Source organism: Macrotis lagotis, chromosome 3, assembly GCF_037893015.1.
Source record: "Macrotis lagotis isolate mMagLag1 chromosome 3, bilby.v1.9.chrom.fasta, whole genome shotgun sequence".
Lineage (NCBI taxonomy): Eukaryota > Metazoa > Chordata > Mammalia > Peramelemorphia > Peramelidae > Macrotis > Macrotis lagotis.
Genome location: NC_133660.1, coordinates 133783466 through 133797595, shown reverse-complemented (window position 1 = coordinate 133797595; position 14130 = coordinate 133783466). Strand labels below are relative to the sequence as shown.

At 36.0% G+C, this 14130-nt stretch overlaps 1 long non-coding RNA gene across 1 annotated transcript; it reads left to right on the top strand.

Annotated features, from left to right (window-relative positions):
- The first annotated feature begins 9313 nt into the window (after positions 1-9313).
- Positions 9314-13882, top strand: LOC141516246 (uncharacterized). Its single transcript, XR_012476648.1, has 3 exons — positions 9314-9408; positions 12187-12300; positions 12862-13882. It is a non-coding gene; the product is annotated as an uncharacterized LOC141516246 (long non-coding RNA).
- The last annotated feature ends 248 nt before the right edge of the window (positions 13883-14130 follow it).

Genomic DNA, 14130 nt, shown 5'->3' with positions numbered 1-14130 from the left:
ACAAATTTAGAAGGCACATGGGAAAAATGAGATACTAATGCACTGATGGTGGAGTTGTGCACTGAAGTAACCATTCTTAGAGTTATTTGGAATCCATGCTTGTCCTTGAATTCAGCACTATTAGGTCTGTTCCCAAAAGAAAAACAAGGAAAAGGAAAAAGAAAGGAAGCTATATATTAAAAATATTTATAAGCAGGTCATTTTGTGGTAGCAAGGAATTGGAAATTGAATATGCCCAATTAATTGGGGAATGATTGAACAAATTCTGGTATATGATTGTGATGGAATACTATTGAATGAGAAGAAATGATTAACAGGGATGCTTTCAGAAAAACTTGAAAGGACTGAAGCAAGGAGGATACTGTACTTAGTAACAGCAACATTCTGCAATTTTCAGCCAAAGAATGATCTAAAACAATTCTGAGGGACTTAGGATGAAAAGTGCTCTTCATCTGTAGAGAGAGAAATGATGGAGTCTGAATTCTAATGGAAACAGTTTTCTGAAATGATTTCTTTAGTTTTTAGGAAAATGTTTTATTGGATTATATATATATATATATATATATATATATATATATATATATACATATATGATCAATATCAAGTTTTATGTCATCTTAATGAGGGACTGGGTAGAATGAGGAAAAGAATTTGGAAACCAAAATTAAAAAAGCAACAACTTTTGAAAATTGATTTTACATATCATTCTATTCTGTTCTATAATCAAGGTTAGACTTGGGAAAAAATAGGCTATTTCTTAGTAGCCAACTTGACAAAATTGTATTTTCATAATGAAAATTCATCTTAAAATTAATCAATGCCAAACCATGCAAAACAATTAAATGAATATAATTGCTTATTAAATATTTTTCATAAGATATAAAATTGTAAACTTTATCATATGTTATCACAAAGACTGGCATGCCCCTTTTTCCTAAAATTCCAGAGGTAATACTTTCTGTAGGGCTCTCCATGAGGTTGTATATTTCTAGACTCTCTACAAATGGCTCCAGATCCAACTGATGTACCAAGAATTTTAGTATGATTTGTTCTGTATTTTGGTTCCATTTAGACTCCAATAATCAGATTAGTTCTTACAAAGAAATATTCAGAGGCATTGTCTTAATTATGCAAACTTCTTCCCATTATGATAGACATAATTCTCCTACCTTTGTACTTTCTCAATCTCTTGGGAAGAGAAGGGATATTGTTTCAAAACTAAAGAAGATAGTTATAATTGTAAGTCCAAAAGTCTACCCGGGCTTGAGTCCTAGGAACTCTTATTCCTTTGGACTTCCCTGTCTGAATGCATGGGTGTCTGCCTGACTGTAACATACTGCCTGCAACTTTGACTGCAAGGATACTATGGCTCAAAATCCCAAGACTGGAGGTGGTCATCACTGGTACTTAAAAATGAGAAAAGTAAATGAAACAAACCAGAAACTAGCACCCACAATCCCATTTCATGAACCTGGAGTAAAAGATGGAGCAGAAGAAGAAAGTCCTTTCTATCTCACAAATTCATTTCATGGCATCTATGCTTTACATGAATTGGGATCTTCATTCTCTGGCTAAGCAAGTAAAAAAATAGTGCAGCAAGAGTGTTGGAAAAAGAACAGCAGACACTATCGGAAAATGAATAACTAGCTCACTCTCTCCAGTTTTAAAAACTCAGTCAATTCAAAAGGTTACTTGCACCCCCATTTACATGGAAGAAGACACAGATGCCTCAGTGTTAAGCAATCTGTACATAATCAAAAGATCCCTCCAAAAGTCCTCCACATTATACAAAAAATTGCATACCAGGGGGAGGGGCACAAATAGTTCAAGAAATGATATGACTTTGGTTGATACTTTGGCTCATGAGGAGGATTGTGTGTACTTGGAGAATACTTGGAAAGGATATAAGGTAAAAAAGTGATTATAAGTATAATATGATGTAATTTGAGACAATGCTGCTTATCAAACAATCAATTTGTGATGATACCTTGATAACAGTATTAGCTTATCAAGCAATTGTATAATCAAACTTTGATTGATGATACCTGATTAATATTACTAGAGCAATGAATAACACCAAGGGACGAGGCACAAAGATTTATAATTTGAGAGGAAAAGGAGGGAGAATGTGAATCCTGAGTAAATTCTATTCCTTAAATTTAGCCCAGAGAGGGAATAAGAAGTCCCACTTGGGTTTAAAAATCTACCTTAATCTCCAGGGAACAGGGACACTGGGAAAGGGAAAGATAAGGGAAGAATTGACTGATAAAAGGGAAGACTAATGTATAAATGAAAATAAATTGAAAGTTGAATTTTCGAAAGAAATGTCAAAGAGGAAAGGCATAGAAGTTTGGTGAGGAGGAAGAAGAGGAAAGGAAAGAGTAAAATATAAATGGAGGAAGATAGAATGAGGGAAAATACAGAATTAGTAATCTTAACTGTAAATGTGAATGGGATGAAGTGACCCATAAAATGGAAGTGGATAGCAGGTTGGATTAAAAACCAGAACCCTACAATATATTGTTTACAAGAAGCACATTTGAAGCAGAGAGAGAGAGAGAGAGAGAGAGAGAGAGAGAGAGAGAGAGAGAGAGAGAGAGAGAGAGAGACAGGGTAATGGTAAAAGGTTAGCAAAAATATATTATGCCTTAGTTGAAATAAAAAAAAAATCACGGATAGCTATCTTAATCTCTGATAAAGTAAAAGCAAAATCCAATCTCATTAAAAGGGATAAGGAAGGAAACTATATCTTCTTAAAAGGTAACATTTGTAATGAAGCTATATCATTACTAAACATGCATGCACCTAGTGGTATAGCATCCAAAATCCTCGAGGAAAAAGTGAATGAATTACAAGAGTGAATAACAAGCAGACATAGATAAATCTAAGCTCAAAATAACCAAATAGAAGTTAAAAATATGAAGCAAATCTTAGAAAACATAGATATGATATACCTCTGGAAAAAATTTATTGGGGATCAAAAGGAATATACCCTTTTCTCAGCAGTACTTGAAACCTGTACCAAAATTGACCATGTACTAGTGTACTTATAATCAAATGCAGAAGGGCAGAAATAATATATATACACACTTCTCAGATGAGGATGCAATAAAAATTGCATTTAATAAAGCATCATGGAAAGATAAACTAAGAACTAATTGGAAATTAAATAACTATATCTTAAATTATGGATGGATCAGCCAGCAAATAATAGAACTAATCAATAATAATATCCAAAAATGATAATAATAAGGAGACATCATACCAAAATATTTGAAATGCAGTCAAAGAAGTTTTGAGGGGAATTTTATATCTCCAAATCACTATAAAATAGATAAAAAGGAGATCAGTGAATTGGGTATGAAACTTAGAAAAAAAACAGAAAAAGAACAAATTAAAGATCCCAAATTAAATACCAAATTAGAAATTCTGAAAATCAAGGGAGAGATTAATAAAAATTAAAACAAGAAAACCATTGATCACATAAATAAAACTGAAGTGATTTTATGAAAAAGCCAACAAAATAGAAAAACCTTTGATTAATCTGATTTAAAAAAAAGAAGATAACCAAATTACCAGTATCAAAAATGAAAAGGGTTCGCCAACCACCAAGGTTGGAAATTAAAGAGATGAGTCAGAGTTACTTTGCTGACTGTATGCCAATAAACTGGATAACCTGACTGAAATGGTTGAATTTTACAAAAATACAAACTGCCTAGATTGACAGAAGAGGAAACAAATTACTTAAATAACCTAATTTCAGAAAAAAAAAAGAAATTGAAGAAACCATCAATAAATTCCCTAAGAAAAAGACCCCTGGTCCAGATGAATTTGCAAGTGAACTCTGCCAACCATTTAAGGAACAATTAATTCCTATTCTACATAAAATATTTAAAAAATTGGATGAAAAAGGAGTTCTGCCAAACTCCTTTAATGACTATACCAGAAAGAACCAAAACAGACAAAGAAATGAAAATAATGAAAATAAGGGTTAAAAGATTACAAACTGCAAAATGAATGATTTTGACAATATTAAATTAAAAATTTTTGCACTAATAAAATCAATGCTGCCAGAAATAGAAGGAAAACAGAAAGTTGAGAAACAATCTTCATAACTAGGATTTCTGATACAATTCTCAATTCTAAAATATATAGAGAGAATTGCATCAAATTTATAAGATCACAAGTCATTCCCCAATTTATCAAAGGATATGGAGAGTTTTCAAATGAATAAATTAAATCTATAAATTATCATATGAAAAACTGCTCTAAATCATTATTGATTAGAGAAATGCAGATTAAAACATTGATGAAGTATCACCTAATACCTATTAGATTGGCCAAGATGAGAAAAAGGGGGAATGATCAATGTTGGAGAGGTTATGGGAGGACTGGATCATTGATGCATTACTATTGGAAAAATATTCTTTCTGGATTCAACCATTTTGGAGAGCAATATGGAGCTATGTCCAAAGAATAGTAAAACTTTTCATACCCTTTGACTCAGTGATTCCAATTCTAGGTCTATATCCAGAAAAAATTATAAGAAAGGGACAAGTCCTACATGTTCCAAAATATTCATAGCAGATCTTTTTGTAGTGGCATAGAATTGGAAATTGAGGGGATACCAATGAATTGGGGAATGGCTAAGCAAGTTATTGTACATGAATGCTATGGAACTTTATTGTTTTTTTTCTTTTTTTAAATTTTTTTATTCTCATTTTGTACAAATGTGTTTTTTTACATTAATAAAATATTCTTGTTTAAGAGTAAATGAAATAACCCCTCCTCCATAAATATAGACTTGCTTGAGCGATAAAGTAAAGAGGAGAAAAAAATTAAAATAAAAAAATAATAGTAATAATTGTAGGTATGGCCAGGTGGCGCAATGGATGAAGCACCAGCCCTGAAGCCACGAGTACCCGAGCCCCCATCAAGCCCCGTAGACCCAACAATCACCCAGCTGTGTGACATCCAAGCCACCTGATCCCCACTGCCCTGAAAAAACCAATAAGAAGAAAAAAAAGACCCAAAATAAAATAAAATAGTAATCATAGTAGGAGTGGCTGGGTGGCAGACAGCTCATTGGCCCTTGAGCCAAGAGCACCCGGGGCCAAATCCGGCCTCAGACACCCAAAGATCACCCTGCTATGTGGCCCCAGGCAGGCCACCCAGCCCCATTTGCCCTGCACCCTCCCCCAAATAATAATAATAATAAATGTGCTTCAGTTTTTGTTCCAACACCAACAACTCTGTCATGGGTGGATTACATTCTTTATGGTAAATCCATGGCAAAAGTTACTTCCATATTTTTCCAACATTGCCATTGCTGATCGCAATTCCCTCCTTTCTTATTTCTCCACTACCATGTACTATATTTTCTCTCTCCTTTCACTCTGACTTTGCTGTACGGTAGCTGAGTGATGCAGCAGACAGATCCCTGGTCCTGGGGCCAAGAGACCCTGAGCCCCCTTACCACCACTTAGGCCTAGCATCCTCCTGGCCCTATGGTCCTGGACAGGCCATCCAATCCCAGCCCCTTGCAAGAAGTAAAAAAGAAAATGTGTTAATATCTGACCACTCTCCCCCCATGGTCCATCCTCTCCTCCTTTATTCACATCCCCACCCCTTCCCTCTGCCCCCCTCCTTCTTACTCCAGATGTCTATACCCTATTGAGTATATATGCTGTTTCCTCTTCTAGCCACCTCTGATGACAGCAAAGGTTCCCTCATTCCCCCTTGCCTCTCCCCTTCCATATCATTGCAATAGCTCATTGTAATAAAGAAAAATCTTATTATATGAAATATCTTGGCCTATTTCCCCTCTCCTTTTTCTTTTTCCCATTACATTTCCCTTTTTGCTATTGACTCCATTTTTACACCATATTTTATCTTTGAATTCAGCTTTCTCCTGTGCTTCAACTAGAAAAGTTCCCTCTAACTGCTCTATTAACTGAGAAGGTTCATATGAGTATTATCAGTGTCATTTTTCTATGCAAGAATACTTGCAGTTCATCATCATCATTAAGTCCCTCATATTTTCCCCTTCTCCTCCACTTCTATGCTTCACATGAGTCCTGTATCTGAAGATCAAACCTTCTGTTCAGCTCTGGCCATTCCAATAGGAACATTTGAAATTCCCCTGGTTCATTGAAAGTCCATTGTTTTCCCTGGAAGAGGACATTCAGCCTTGCTGGGTAGTTCATTCTTGGCTGCATTCTAAGCTCTTTTGCCTTCTGGTATATTCTATTCCAAGTCCTACAAGCTTCCAATGTAGTTGCTGCTAAATCCTGTGTGATCCTGACTGTAGCTCCATGATATCTGAACTGTGTCCTTCTGGCTACTTGTAATATTTTCTCTTTGACTTGGGAGTTCTGGAACTTGGCTATAATATTCCTAGGGGCTGTTTTTTTGGGATCTCTTTCTTGGGAGGATCAGTGGATTCTCTCCATTTCTATTTTGCCCTCTGCTTCTAGAATATCAGGGCAATATTCCCATAGAAATTCTTTGAAAATGATGTCAAGGCTCTTTTCCTGATCATGACTTTCAGGTATTCCAATAATTTTTAAATTATCTTTCCTATGTCTGTTTTCCATATCAGTTGTTTTTTCAATGAGATATTTCATATTTTCTTCTAATTTTTCATTTTTTTTTTGGTTTTATAGTATTGATTCCTTATTTCTGGTAAATTCATCAATCTCCCTGAATTCTATTCTTTGTCTGAAGGATTTGTTCTCCTCAGAGAGTTTTCTTATCTCTTTTTTCCATCTGGCCAATTTTGCATTTTAAAGCATGCTTCTCTTCAGTAACTTTTTGAACTGTTTTATCTATTTGACCTAAAGTGGTTTTTAGCATGCTATTTCCTTCAGCATTTTTTTGGATTTCCTTGACTAAGCTGCTGATTTCATTTTCATGTTTTTCCTGCATCTCTCTCCTTTCTTTTCCCAGTTTGTCTTCTAACTCCCTCATTTGATTTTCAAAGTCTTTTTTGAGCTCTGTCATAGCCTGAGCCCAATTTCTGTTTTTCTTGGAGTCTTTAGATGCAGGAGCTTGTGCTTCCTCATCTTCAGACGGAGTATTTTGATCCTTCTTGGGCTCATCTGCAAAATATTTCTCAATGGTGCTCCTCTTATTTCTCTGCTTGCTCATTTTCCCATCCTGGGCCTGGTTTTGGGGGTGCTTCCTGAGCTTTTGGGACACTCCCACAGGGGTCTCAGTGTGTGAGGTTCTGTCCTCCCTCCTGGTCTGTGAATGACCATATGTGCCCCCCTGCCTTGGGGCTGAGGTGGGGGGGGGGGGACCCTGCTGTTCTATTGGGGGGCCTAGACTGCAATCAGGATCTGAATGTGGTCAGAGCCCCAGAATCCTGTTCCAGGGGCAGAGGACAGAGCTCTGCAGTCTCTCTTCACTCCCCTCCCTCAGCTCAATGGGCTCATGCCCTGGGCCTCCTGCTTACTGGCTCTGCCTACTTTTGTTTCAGGATCTGGGCAGCTGAAAGACCAGGCTGCTTGCTGTGTGCCCTGAGGGCTGGGCTCCATGTGCTCACTCTGGCATAGGTCCCCTGCTGTTCCCCAACTTTGTGTCTGGTGCTCCCCGGGGTATAGCTCAGGAGACTCCCTGGCTGCTGTGAGCTGAGGCTCCCAGTGCCCTGGGGCTGCCTCCGGGAGGCTGAAGTTCCTTTGCTCTGGCGTGCCACCCCTCTGGTGGGCCACCCCTCCAACCCCGGGGAGCAGAGCCTTTCTTCTCTTTTCCAGGTTACCTTGAGTAGGAGAACTGCCTCACTGGGTCCCTTTGTGGGTTCTGTCTCTCAAAAGTTTAATTAGAGTCCTTAGTTTCAAAGTTTTATCAGAGAGTGCCTAAGCCTTGATCCTTTATTGTCACCATCTTGGCTCTGCCCCTATGGAACTTTATTGTTAAGCAATCATAAATAACTGGACTCTAGAGAAGTGTGGAAAAACACTATAGGATCTGATGCTGAGTAAAGGGAAAAGAACCAAGAAAACAATATACACATTAACAACAACATTGTGAGATGAACAACCTTGGTGGAAGCAACTCATCCAAGCAGTTCAGGACAACCCTATTAAACAGATTATGGACTAAGTTATCCCCAGCCAGAGGAAGAAAAGCAAAACAAAACAAAACACACACATACACACACACACACACACACACACACACACACACACACACACACAGAGAGAGAGAGAGAGAGAGAGAGAGAGAGAGAGAGAGAGAGAAAGCCCAATACTTCAGAATCTGAGGAGCACCTTATAAATTATCTCTGCTGTATCTCTTTCCCTTAATCCTAGTTCTTCATACCAAAAGTAACTAATCTGTTAACATGTTTATCAAAAATATGTTATGTACAATGCTAACTTGACTGTGTGCCACTGAGGGGAGGGGGGTGGGAAGAGAGGGAAGGAAATTTTGTAACTTAAAAATATACATGTACATATGGCTGAAAATAAATAAATAATTAAGTGATCAAATCAATCAATAAATAAATGAGTGAATAGATAAATAAGAAAAAAGAAAGAAAAGGAACATTAAAAAATGACATACCCAGACAAGTCCAGGTTACACAATAGATTTGATTGTTTTTCATAGTCCAAGTTAATTTGCACACTATAATTTTGCATCCCACTAAATAGAAAATGGGCATTTGCATTTCTGTTAAAAAAAAACAACTGGTAATTCTTTTTAATTGCTATAACAAATATCCTTAAAATAAAATTTGGTTCAGTGCAACTTAGTAAACAGTTTTAAGTACCTATTTTATGAAGTAAGTTACGTTAGGCCCTGGGAAGGTACAAAATTTAGATTAGACATTGTCCCTGCCCTTGGGGAACTTCCAATGAAATGAATAGATACGAAACATATAGTTGTAATATAAAAGGAACATATAATAATCATCCATATTTACAGTATTCTGTGTTAGATTTAAGAAGAGAAATTCATTACAATGGGGAACAAATTTATGAGAAAAGTAAGCAGCTTTTTTTAACCATTACCAAAGTATTAACAATTGTGATAAGTAGAAGTTTGGTCCCATTTCTTGAAAACAGAAATGGAAAATTGACAAGGTATATGGAGAGCAGAAGGAACAAACTGGAGTTTCAAAATTTTAAAGTGTAATTTGAAAAAGTTATTTTATGCTGGTTAAACAACATCATAATGGAAATGGCAAGGACTAGTATCCATTGCCATCAGTGCAAATGGCTTGAGACTTACTTGTTAACAGAGTATCCATGGGAGCAATTTAAGTTTTGAAAACATGTCTCTAAGGTCATAATGCTCTATGCACTGACAAATGAATTTCCCCCTCACAATCTGGTCTTCAGAGTTTAGGCCAGAAAAACAGGCCTCATGAAATGCTTCATGAAATTGACTCAGCTTGGGAGGCATGTAAGTAATCATTTTCTTTTTTTCCTTCCTTTTTTCTCCTCCTTCCCCCCCTTATGTAACTTTACTTCCTAAATATCTCAGAATTCTAATATATTGTAGGATCTGCCTATAATGGACCTCAAAGTGCTTCTTTGTTTCTTATTATCCTTAGCTCAGCTTCCAACAGTGGTAACTTCTAAAATGAGATCAAATGTTTGTCTTTTAGCTCAAGTACACATTAAAATAAAATCAATTTTAAAATGGGGCTCTCATCCCCCTTTCCATTCTTTTTTTTAATTTAAAAACATAATAGATGAAGAATTACTGGTTCTGTACCTCAGTTTATGACTTAGCATAGCATCTTTATATATGATTAGCTTGTTTAATATTGTTCTAGAAGAGGACCGATATGATATGACTATGGTAGAGTCAAGTTACAATGCACCTGACTATAACTGTACAGACCAATATGATTTCAGAACATTCTACAACAGGTCAGGCACAAAAAATAGACCATGTGAAAATTTGAGTGAATTCTCTAACTTTATACATCTTGCTTTTCTATTGAGCTAATTCAATATTCTGCTTTGCTTATAGAGCACAGCACCTTTTCTGGTGAGGGCATGTCATGCCGGACTAGTGTCTCCCATATTGCAAAATCAGTTCTAAAGTTCTTAAGGGAGACCTTGAGAGTCCTTGCATTATTTTTTCTAGTCACCATTTGAGTGCTTGCCCTATGTGAGTTCTCCATAAAATAGTCTTTTTGGCAACCTTTCATTTGGCACTTGAACAAGGTGACCAGCCCATCAGCATTGCAGTCTCTGCAGGAGAGTTTGAATGCTTGGCAGTTTTGTTCCAGAGAGGACTTCTGTATCTGGTATTTTTATCCTACTAGGTGATAACCAGTATGGTTATCAATTTGGAAATGAAAGGCCATGTTCTGCTTGTTTGGAAAAAAAACTTTTCACCCTTCCTAGCCATCAAATCAGTTAATATTCAGTCTGACTCAAAGGGATGACTCATGTAACTCTCCACTTTTGGAATCAATGAATATCAAATATGTGTGCCTCTCTATTGCAACTTGGGGATAAGTTAGGTTGTAGTAGATTCATAATTTTACCTACTGATTGGACCTACTGAATTGCCATCATGACAAATAAATTGACATCCTAGCTCACCAGTTATCCTCTTGTGAGTTAATGTATGTGAAAAAGTTCCCTAGGGCTTGATTAAAAACCCTAGATAAACCAAATCAAGATTTTATGAGTGTTCCATGCTAAAGACCAGTTGCTAGAATGTAGTGACCCAACCCTAAGAAACAATTCCTCAAATGGCTAACTGCCTTTTTAACCCATCTTAATGACAACCAACACAAATGACTGATGAATTTCATTAGTATACTGGTCTGAATTCGTTCCTTACACATGCCATTCTTATTTAGAGACCCAGTGCTAGTCACTCAAACATTGTGAGTCTATAAAAAAATAATCCCATATGTGGTGTCAAGTTTAGAAAGGTCCTTTTCTGTCTAATAAAAAAGTGTCTCAGCACAACAAACAGGACATATGGCTGAGTTCAGAAAGGGAAGTCCAATTTTGAGAGTAAGTAGGAACGTGTACAAAATAAAAGTTACAAAATATATATTATGGCCTTTTAAAGGAATCTATTTATATTGAATGATTTTCTGAGTCTCCTTAGAACATACAACGAGAGTTTGGAGGACGCTAAAGATGATTAAGGAAAGGAAAATTCATGATTTTTTTTCATAATATGGTTAAATTGGAATTCCATGGACTTTGGAATTTGGAATAGTGATTTTTTCTTTGTTTTCTCAACAATTCAACATATTTTGAATGCATCTGCTATTCATAAAGCTTTTTACTAGATGTTGGCCCACAACAATGAATTAAAACAGCTTCTCAAATCAAATAATTTCTATTTTGCTTTAGGGATAGACCTTTTATACAGATAATCCCAGGAACATGAATTTAGAAATGAAAGGAGTCTTAATGTGTAGCTAGAGCAAGTTTTTTTTTTTTATTTTGCATATAAGTAAATTAAGATCCAGTTGTAGGAAATGAAACAACCAGGAAAACTGAAAAAGAGAGCGGGGGCAATATTTGCTAAACAAGTCAAATGACCAACACCACTATCAACTTGACCCATAGATTCTGATGGAGGCAGCCTAAGTCTCTGGATCAAAAGTAGGCTTTTTAGTCAGGGTAAAAAGTTTTAACATCAGAAAATGATATAATTTCATCATTGGAAATGGCATTGAAAAGCATGAATCTCTGCTACACCTAACAATCATTTTACATTATCATCTAAATTGAATATGAAATATCTCATATTTGTTGTCATGACATAATTTGAGATTAGAGACTGCCTTACTTGTCTATTTTTATTCCCAGGGTAAAACAAGTACTTCATTCATTTGTTCAAGACCAAATAGTTAACAAGTGACAGTATAAGGATTTTTATTAGAATCCTCTGACTCCAAACATAATGTTTTTTCCATTATACTCTGCTGTACTATGTACTAGTTTGAGATGCACTATTTCCTATACCCAGAATAATTATCATTGAATTTTTGTTGTTTTTCTGGACTTTTGAAAAGATATAACATTTCTGTTTATACCATCATAGATTAAAAACTCATCTTTAACTTTCAATTTCTATAAGTTCTCTGGACAACAAGTGAACTATTTAGTATCAAGTCACTTGTATAACACAGTCATGACTCGAAGGTCTAGGGATCATCCCAATTCTGAAAACTTCCCTCTCTCTATTCCCATGTAGCCTCATCAAACAAGATAACTTGAGGAGAAATGGAAGGACAACCAGAGAAGGCTTCATGAAGATGTCTCAACTGATTTGAGCCTTGAAGGAAGTTAAGACTTCTGAAAAGCAGAGGTGAGGAAGGAAGATGCCCCAGGCTTGGGGTGAGACAGTATGTGTGAATGCTGATGGAACTCCACATATGAGGAAAAATTTTTTAGTTTCTTTTGCCTAAATTTAGAGTATACAAAGGGAAGTAATATGAGACTAGTCTCAAAAGGCAAGAAAGATGTACTTTGGAAAGGTTTGCATATCAGATCAAGGAACATCTATTTTACCCCAAATTGAATAGGAAGAAATGAAAGAATTTGCAATTATTTGTTTTTTGTTAGCTGGATTCTTTTGGCAGTAATTTTGTAGTAACTATAACACATCAGTTAAACTAGGGCTTCTTAACCTCTTTTGTGTCCTCAGACAGTCTTGTGAAGCCTGGTTTCCTTTTTAGAATATTGCTTTTAAATGCATAAATAAAATACATAAGGTCCCAAAGGAAACCAATTATATTGAAATTCCTTTATCAAAATATTTTTGAAAAACAACTCACAGACAACAAATTAAGAATTCCAGAATAAACCTCTGTAGCAAAAGTGACGCTAGTGTCAACATTAATATCTTTATCTATTTCTCATATTTCAGAAGCAGAGAAACCTTGTCACATCTGTGAAGTGGGGGAATGGAAAAGATATGAACTAGGATGATGCCAGTGGGAGAAGAGAACAGAGAATAGATATAAGAGACTGTGGAAATAGAACTGACACAATCTACAAACTGAGAATGATGGAGAGAAAATAAGAGTTTAACATAATTCTAAGGCTAGAAACTGGAGCAACTGGAAGGATGGCAGATAACCAGGGAAATGCAATCAACAGTTGGTTGTTGGTGATAAACTGAAGTTCAGGAGAAAAAAATTAGATATGACACATAGATTTGTTAATATATGTATGTATGTTGGACATGTTTTTGAATTGAGGTATATATGCAAAACTTAGTGGGTTTATTTGAGCATTCTCTGATCTTACTTCATCTTCTACCATTTGGGTAGGAGTAGCCTGATAGCTCTTTTCCTTTTCTCCATTAAGAGCTTTGTCTTGCTTGACTTGATTGGGCACTCTTTCCACACTCTTTTTCCTGTTGTCCAGAGGGTAAAGTTCACAGTTCAGCCACAAAATGTCTGTCATAAGTAGAACTAGAAAAAGGACTCCTTTCTGTAGTTTCCCTTCTAATTTGGGTTACAAGAAATGGGCTGGACTGTTTGTCTTATTCTATATTGTTTATCCTTCTCAGTTTTAATTGTTGGCAGAAATCTCCAGGAGAATTCTGAAAGGCATTCAAGTTCTGGAGACAGCTAGGACTGGTAAGCAGGATGTTTCCACCTGCTCTACCATGTTAACAGGGTAGAGAGACTCAGAGGATTTGGAGCCCATTGATACCCCTGGATTTGGAACTAGAACTGCGCTCCTTAGAAACACAATGAAATTGTGAATCAAATCCCCTTTCTCTCCCTAGAAGCTAAGGTGATGTAAAGGGTAGGGGAGGATTATGCCTCTCACAAATTGGGGGAATAAATTTGTATATTTGTGATTATATTTCTTAAAATAAATATTCCTTTATAAAAATCTAATTGTCACAAGGATGCCCATTAGCATTATTACTATTCAATATAATATTAGAAATGCTAGCAGTAGCAATGAGAGAAGAAAAAGAAATTGAAGAAGTCAGAACTGGCAATGAGGAAGCAAAACTTTTGCTCTCTGCAGATGATATGATGGTATGCTTAGAGAACCCAAGAAAATCATCTTAAAAATCTCTTTGAACCAAGTAACAAATTCAGCAAAGTAGCAGGATATGAAATAAACCCACAAAAATCATTATGCATATATATGTATATATATATGAACAACAACG